The sequence below is a fragment of the Mirounga angustirostris genome, unplaced genomic scaffold, assembly GCF_029215605.1.
Source record: "Mirounga angustirostris isolate CCGP_5_RB_7025 unplaced genomic scaffold, mMirAng1.0.hap1 SCAF_6, whole genome shotgun sequence".
NCBI classification, from domain to species: Eukaryota; Metazoa; Chordata; class Mammalia; order Carnivora; family Phocidae; genus Mirounga; species Mirounga angustirostris.
Window position 1 is genome coordinate 33,304,088 of NW_026991714.1, and position 7,681 is coordinate 33,311,768.

Consider the following 7,681-nt stretch of genomic DNA (forward strand, 5'->3'; position numbering starts at 1 on the left):
GCCCTCAATAAGTTCAAATCTCCCTGAGATTTAGGCTTGAACCTCAATTAGCCTGTATGTGGCAGAATAAACAAAGAAAGTACCAGCAAGGAGAGTCCAAGTGCTCTGAAACTTGAGGACTGACGTACAGGAGGGAGAAAGAAAGGGTATCACAGGAGTCTCAGAGGTGGAGGTGGTCTTTTCCTCCTCTTGAGGAAAAGAGTAACATTTTCAAGACTAATTGCAATTATTGTTTGCTTGAAGTGAACTGTCTTCTTTATTCCTATTTGGCTCTGTATAAGAAAGTGCAATTTATCCTGGGAAGTGCTCATGATTTGGGTAAATGACTTTTATTTGACAACTGAAAGAAAAGCGGTAGGAAAATATTTACCCACTAATGAATACTCCTGAGACATATCAAGGAAACATTTAGCCTTAATTATGCACCAACAACTACAAGGGGACACACGTAGTGGAAGGAGCATAATTTTGAGCTACTTAGACCTGGGTTCAAATCTTGGCTTTGCTATCTACAGCCTTTGGTCCAGTCATTTCCCCTCTGATCCTCTGTTTCTTCAAGTCAAAGTGGATGTTTTAATAGTTTACTCCCGGCATTGATGTAATGGGTAAGCAGGAGGTTAGGTCTCAAACTAAGAGCACATAGTACATGATCCTTAAATGCAAATTTCTTTCTTCTCTCCTCATCCTTGTGCGATTCTCACGAGTGTGATTCTGCTTCTTAATTTGAAAGATCATAAATCAAGGTAAACAAAACGCAGATGGACTGCAATGGAGGAAAGGAAAGAGGACAATGTTTAAACAAATCTGGACTTTGCAAATGACCTAATCTTTGCCAAAGAACATATTCCATTGGGTGGGGAAAGAATAAGGAGAATAACTGAATGATCTCAACACTATCAGCATCTCCTCTGGAAATTTTCTACTTCTCTTACAGATTTTTCAGATTCTGTGTCATGACATGTCCCTTTGTATAGATTACATGAGAAATGGGCAGGTTCTGGTATATGAAGTGTTCATTCATGTCAGTCATTGCTATCAGTTATTGCTAATATTTATGGTGCTTACGTATGTTATCTCATTTATCCTTCACAGAAACTCTAGGAGGTACGTAATACTATCACACCTGTTTTATGAATGAGGAATGTGTGGTACAGAGTGGTTTGAAAACCAGGCCACACAGAAAGTAAGGGAGCAATAACTGACTAATGTCAAATTAAGTCAGTTTGACTCTCCCAAACCCACCCACTCTGTCCCTGTGCTATATTGTCACCCATCACATACACACACACTCCACACACTCACATTTACACACATACATACATGACACACACACAAATACACATACACACACACTCCACACACTCATTTACACACATACGTACCCCACGCACACACAAATACACATAGACACACACACACACTAATACACACACACACACACACCCCACATAATTTTTCTGGCTCCTGCCACCACTTCCTCCACTTGGCAAAAATGCGCTGTGATCTCAGAAAACTAGGGCTTGGCAAAAAAACATTTCCTTATGTGAGTCAGCCATTACACTTCCGTTGGTCATTGAGACTTCCCTCACACATGGGGAAGCCAGAGGCAGGGCAGGTGAAAATGCCACGTATTAGGCCACTTTACTGGGGACTGCTAAACGTTTACCTAGTGAGAAAAAACACACACAGTATGTGCCGTAGTGGGCGATAATCCAATTAGTGAAGTCCTGGAGGATGAACTTCCCTCGCGAGAAATAGGGGTCTGCTACTTAGTTTTTTAAAAATATGCCACTTCTTTTTCTTATGTTATGTCATGTTAGTCACCATACAGTACATCATTAGTTTTTGATGTAGTGTTCCACAGCTCATTGTTTGCATATAACACCCAGTGCTCCATGCAATACGTGCCCTCCTTAATACCCATCACCAGGCTAACCCATCCCCTACCCCCTCCCCTCTGAAACCCTCAGTTTGTTTCTCGGAGTCCATAGTCTCTCATGGTTCGTCTCCCCCACCGATTTCCGCCCCCTTCATTTCTCCCTTCCTTCTCCTAATGTCCTCCATGCTATTCCTTATGTTCCACAAATAAGTGAAACCATAGGATAATTGACTTTCTCTGCTTGACTTATTTCACTTAGCATAATCTCCTCCAGTCCCTCCCATGTTGATGCAAAAGTTGGGTATTCATCCTTTCTGATGCTGAGTAATATTCCATTGTATATATGGGCCACATCTTCTTTATCCATTCGTCTGTTGAAGGGCATCTCGGCTCTTTCCAGTTTGGCTATTGTGGACATTGCTGCTATGAACCATTGGGTGCATATGGCCCCTCTTTTCACTACATCTGTGTCTTTGGGGTAAATACCCAGTAGTGCAATTGCTGGGTCATAGGGTAGCTCTATTTTTAATTTTTTAAGGAACCTCCACACTGTTTTCCAAAGTGGCTGTACCAACTTGCATTCCCACCAACGGTGTAAGAGGGTTTCCCTTTCTTCACAACCTCTCCAACATTTGTTGTTTCTTGCCTTGTCAATTTTTGCCATTCTAACTGGTGTAAGGTGGTATCTCAACGTGGTTTTGATTCGAATTTCCCTGATGGCTAATGATGATGAACACTTTTTCATGTGTCTGTTGGCCATTTGTCTGTCTTCTTCGGAGAAGTGTCTGTTCATGTCTTCTGCCCGTTTTTTGACTTGATTATTTGTTTTTTGGGTGTTGAGTTTGAGAAGTTCTTTATAGATCTTGGATGTTAGCCCTTTGTCTGTAGTGTCATTTGCAAATATCTTCTCCCAAGTGAAAATGAACTATTGGGACTTTATCAATATAAAAAGCTTCTGCACAGCAAAGGAAATAGTCAATGAAACAAAGAGGAAACCCACAGAATGGGGTTATTGTGCACATTACAGCTGCTCTCATTTGCAGCTGCATGGCAAAATACCTCAATAAAAAGTTTTTTGTTTTTCCTCGGCCATGTTAAGATTAATTGGGAATCATTCTAGGCAGAGTTCTGAATGTGAATATGAAATAGACGGATCTCTTAGACTGGAGGACTGACAGACACATGGAGGACTTTGGGTAGTATTCCCTTATGTGAGTCAGCCATTATACTTTCGTTGGTCATTGAGACTTTCCTCACACATGGGGAAGCCAGAGGCAGGGCAGGTGTAGAGGAGGGGAGTAGAGGAGGTGACTGGGTCTGACAGCGTAAGCAGGGGAACCTTCCTGGAAGAGGCAATGCCTGAGCAATGTAACAGAGGGTCTAAGGATCCTAAGCCCAGCTCCATCCCCACAAGCCCTGTGGTTTGGGGCTAGTTACTAAACTTCCTAAACACCGGGTTGCCTCACCTACAACTAGAGTGATAGTATTTGGCTCACAGTTTGGTACCCCTGGGCTTTCAGGAAATTGCACCATCCTCCTCTTTTTCCATTCCCCTCTCCTTCCGCTTTAGTGTCTATACTTGAATGTGGGGGGTTGCCTGTTTGAGTTTCAGTTTACACTCTCTCCCTTGGTCACCTTGCCTGCAGCCCTGTCTCATGCAGGCTCCGACTTAGTCTCCCGGTATGCTCATCTCACACTCTACATGTGCACACGGATCCCTGGCAGTTTACATTCAGCCAATGTGCAACTAAATTTGTTATTTCTTCCCTAAACTCCCTCTTGACTCTGGAATGGATAGTTCTTCTAAATAGGGCCCCTGGTCTCACAGACACCAAACCTCTGAGTCATCCTTAACGCTTTTTCTCCCCGCTTGTTCCTTATCTAATTACTCAGCAAATTCTGTGGATTCCTCCTCCAAAACTTCTTCCATCAGAACAGACAGGAACACTTATGTGGTTATAGTAATTGTGTCAGGGGTTTTGTAGGGTAACAAGACTGTTTCTTTATTATAGATTTATTCATCTGAAAACTAAAATTAAAGACATTTCCATTCTCCAAACTTAACAGCCTGAACTATTGCACAGTTAGGGAAATTGGGTCTTTCCTGACAGAGTTGCTCCCACGGCAGCATCTTGCACACAACTTCCAAGCCAACCTTGGGCTTCCCTGCTTAAGATCTTCAACAGTCCCTCAGTGCTTCCAAGTCGCAGAAAAGGAAGAAAACTTGTGTTTAAAGCTCTCACACCTCTTCGCAACCTATCTCTCAGCCTCTTCAACCCCTTCTTCCATTGCTCTAGTTCGCTCCCCTACGCCTCTAAATATTCTTGGAATCAACTAACATTTTCCTGACTGCGAACACATGCTCATACCATTCTTTTTTTTTTTTTTTTTTAAGATTTTTATTTATTTATTTGACAGAGAGAGACACAGCGAGAGAGGGAACACAAGCAGGGGGAGTGGGAGAAGGAGAAGAAGGCTTCCCGCCGAGCAGGGCGGGACCCTGGGATCATGACCTGAGCCGAAGGCAGACGCTTAACGACTGAGCCACCCAGGCGCCCCTGCTCATACCATTCTTATCACCTTTCATATTTTTTTCCCTATTGCACTGATGTTCATTCGTCACATTTAGCTGAATCACCAGGCCGTTATCCTCCTCCACCCCAATGGCCATAGTCTTTTCTCTCTTTTTGACCCCCCGCGCTCCATTGGCTGTGGCATTCTCTTAACATTAATCACATAAAACCTCCCTAGTAGATTACAGATGCTTGGACACAAGTATTGGCACATCCTTAATGTGCCTCTGAATACAATGTGCTCCCCGGTTTATTAAAAGTCTTTGATTCAGTCATTATATGGTTCCTGGGACAGAGTGAGAGCCATGATCCTTAACCTCTGCCAAAGTCATACACTTATTTGCTGTTTTTTAAAAATATTTTTGACATAATTACATTAACTTATTGTTTTGGAATTGGAAAGCTCTATAGAGACTATTTCAGCCCCATACTCTTGCTTAGTCAGTGTAGGAATGAGGCCTTAAGGGGTAGAGTGACTCAATGAGAACACACAGCTAGTTTTGGGGAAGGTCAAGTATGAGGACTTGGGTCAACTGCTGACACCGGAAGCAGCTGGGTTCCCAAAGCACCTCCCAAAATACCGAATTCACTGTCCTCTACACAGAAGAAACCTTCGCCACCTGGGTCCAATAAAAAGAATGTAGTGATGTAGAGTTGGAGAAGTACAGATTTTGAAATCAGACAAACTCGGTGTAGATTCAGGCCTGGTCACTTATTAGCTGCATGGGTTTTGGAAAATTACTTAGCTTTTCAGCTTTTTTCCTCATCTGTAAAATGTGGGCAATTATCTCCACTTGGTGAAGTGGTGTTGGTGAAATGGTGTCGTGTGTATGAAGTGATTGGAACACAACACATTGAAGCCATTATTTAAAATAATTCTCAGTAAGTTCCAAACTTGCATATTTCATTTTTCTTAATGCATAGAATTTCGTCACAGATCTTTTTTTCTAAATTGAGAAATGGATAGTGGATTTCTTTCTTTCCCTTTACTCTCAGAATGTTGAAATTTGGGGGAGTAGTCATAGTATTACTAAAAAGTCCCACCCAGTTATTCATGGAGAAGTTCCTTTTTTAAAAAAAAAGTACTATCAAGAACAAAATATTTTAGAAGGTGAATGTGTACAGCACTTAGTGTAGCTAAACTGGGTGCTAGAGATCTTTTTTTTAAAAAAACACTATCCAGAGCTCATTGTTCTCCTGGATAAAAAGGTATTACATTCACTTAATAAACACTTAGAGAGCTCTAACGGGCCTTGCTTGAAGTTAAGTCTTCAACAGCTCCATAACTGGCCTTGACCTTCAGCTCTTTTCCATAATGCCACCTTGCCTTTCACACCAGTTCTATGAGCTCAAGCAGGAATAAAGACTGCCTGCCTGTATAATGGTGGGACAGAAAGGAATGGTGGATAAAGTCATGGGAGAATAAACAAAGATCTGGTATCAATTCTAAAACACTGCTGGGCCCTGATATATTTTGTGTTTTTATATCACATACGGAAGTGAAAGCAAGATGTTTTAATATCAAATAGGAGGATCATGCCAGATAACTTTATTTTTTTAAAAGATTTTATTTATTTATTAGAGAGAGAGAGCACAAGAGGAAGAGGGAGAGGGAGAAGGAGACTCCCTGCTGAGCAGGGAGCCCGATGTGGGGCTCGATCCTAGGACCCAGGTCGATCATGACCTGAGCCGAAGGCAGATGCTTAACTGACTGAGTCACCCAGGCGCCCCAATGCTAGATAATTTTAAAAGTCCCTCTACTCAACTTCTAAACTCTAGAATGTTTTAATACTGATAGGTTTCCATGAAAACCTATAGGAGTTCCTTTCTTGGAATCCCTATACAATTGGCTCCAGCATTGGGTAACACAGGGTTTATTCAGTTCACTACAGTAAACATGAGCCAGAGAAACAGAGAAAACTGTTGTCTTCCTTCTTACAAAGCTCTTACTAACCGGAAAAGAGTGATCAAAAACATTTAGGAAAGAATATCATTACTGGAGCCACAAATACCCCCACATCTGATCCATGGACCACAGCGTATTTCCAAGTCGAGGATTTCATTTAACCAGGGAAGGTATTCGAGGGGATAGGAAACCTAGGATGAACTCTGCTAACCAGACTGATGTGAATTACTAAAGGGAAATGTTCTTGGGGTTACTCTCCATAAAGATGATGTCCTTTTGTGTTTTTGACAGGGACAGTGCTGGACTGGGGGGAAGGAGAGACCTTTACTCTGACCAGCCCCATATAGATTTGTGCTGCCCAGTGTGATCACCTGGAATGCTTTAAGTAATCCTTCTGTCCCCTTCCTTCCCATCCCCAGAGATTCTAATCTAAGTAGTCTGAAGTGTAGTTTGAGCATCTGGATTTTTTTTTTTTTAAGCTCCCCACGTCACTCTAATGTGTGGCTAGTCTTGCAAACCACTGGAATATACCTAAGGTCTTCTAACAAACCTTCCTCTTAAAACCACCACCCTATCATTTCGTTTTCTGGCGCTTGGTTTTTGTTTGGGCATTTTTCTCCCCTCGCATCACACACGCACACTCCACGGGATGGTGCATTTCTCCCAGCAGTCGGACTAGAATAGTCCCAAAGTGGAATTCATGAGCTGTCCTTGGTAAATAAGGAGAACCCTGGCGAGGAAAGTGATTCCCACCCAAACATAGTATGAACAATGGTCACTCCTTGCTGTGTTGCCTGACCTGTTTTCTTGGGCCATTTCCCACTTGCTGTTTTCAGATTACGGAGTGTGCTAGCAGACCACACACTGTTTTTTCCCATTCCTTGTTGGCAGTTGACAGACCTCCAGTTGAAGGCACCAGGTCCCTGGGTGGGCACTCTTTCTCAGTTTCCAGGGGCTACCTGGGAATCCACCGCACCTTCTGCTCAGCTTGGCAGCACTCAAGAGCGCTACATTTTCTCTTAACCTAATTCAGATTTCCAGGGAGCGAAGCCCTGGCCGCTTGAGCCACGCCCCTCTCCTCCGCCCCCGCCCCCCGGGCCCCCCAAGTGTTTTGTTTACTTGGAAAGCAGATATTTACATTTCCAGGTGGGAGCTCGGCGCAGGCCCCACCCCAGCAAAGAGCAAAAGAGAATCCAGGCGACCGGCCGGAGAGCCCCTCTCCCGGCCCATTATCGCCCTTCCCCAGCCTAGGGTCTCTAGGGGAGCGAGCCGCGAGAGTCCCCCGCCCTCGCCCTCGCCCTCGCCCTGCCCGGCACCTGGTGC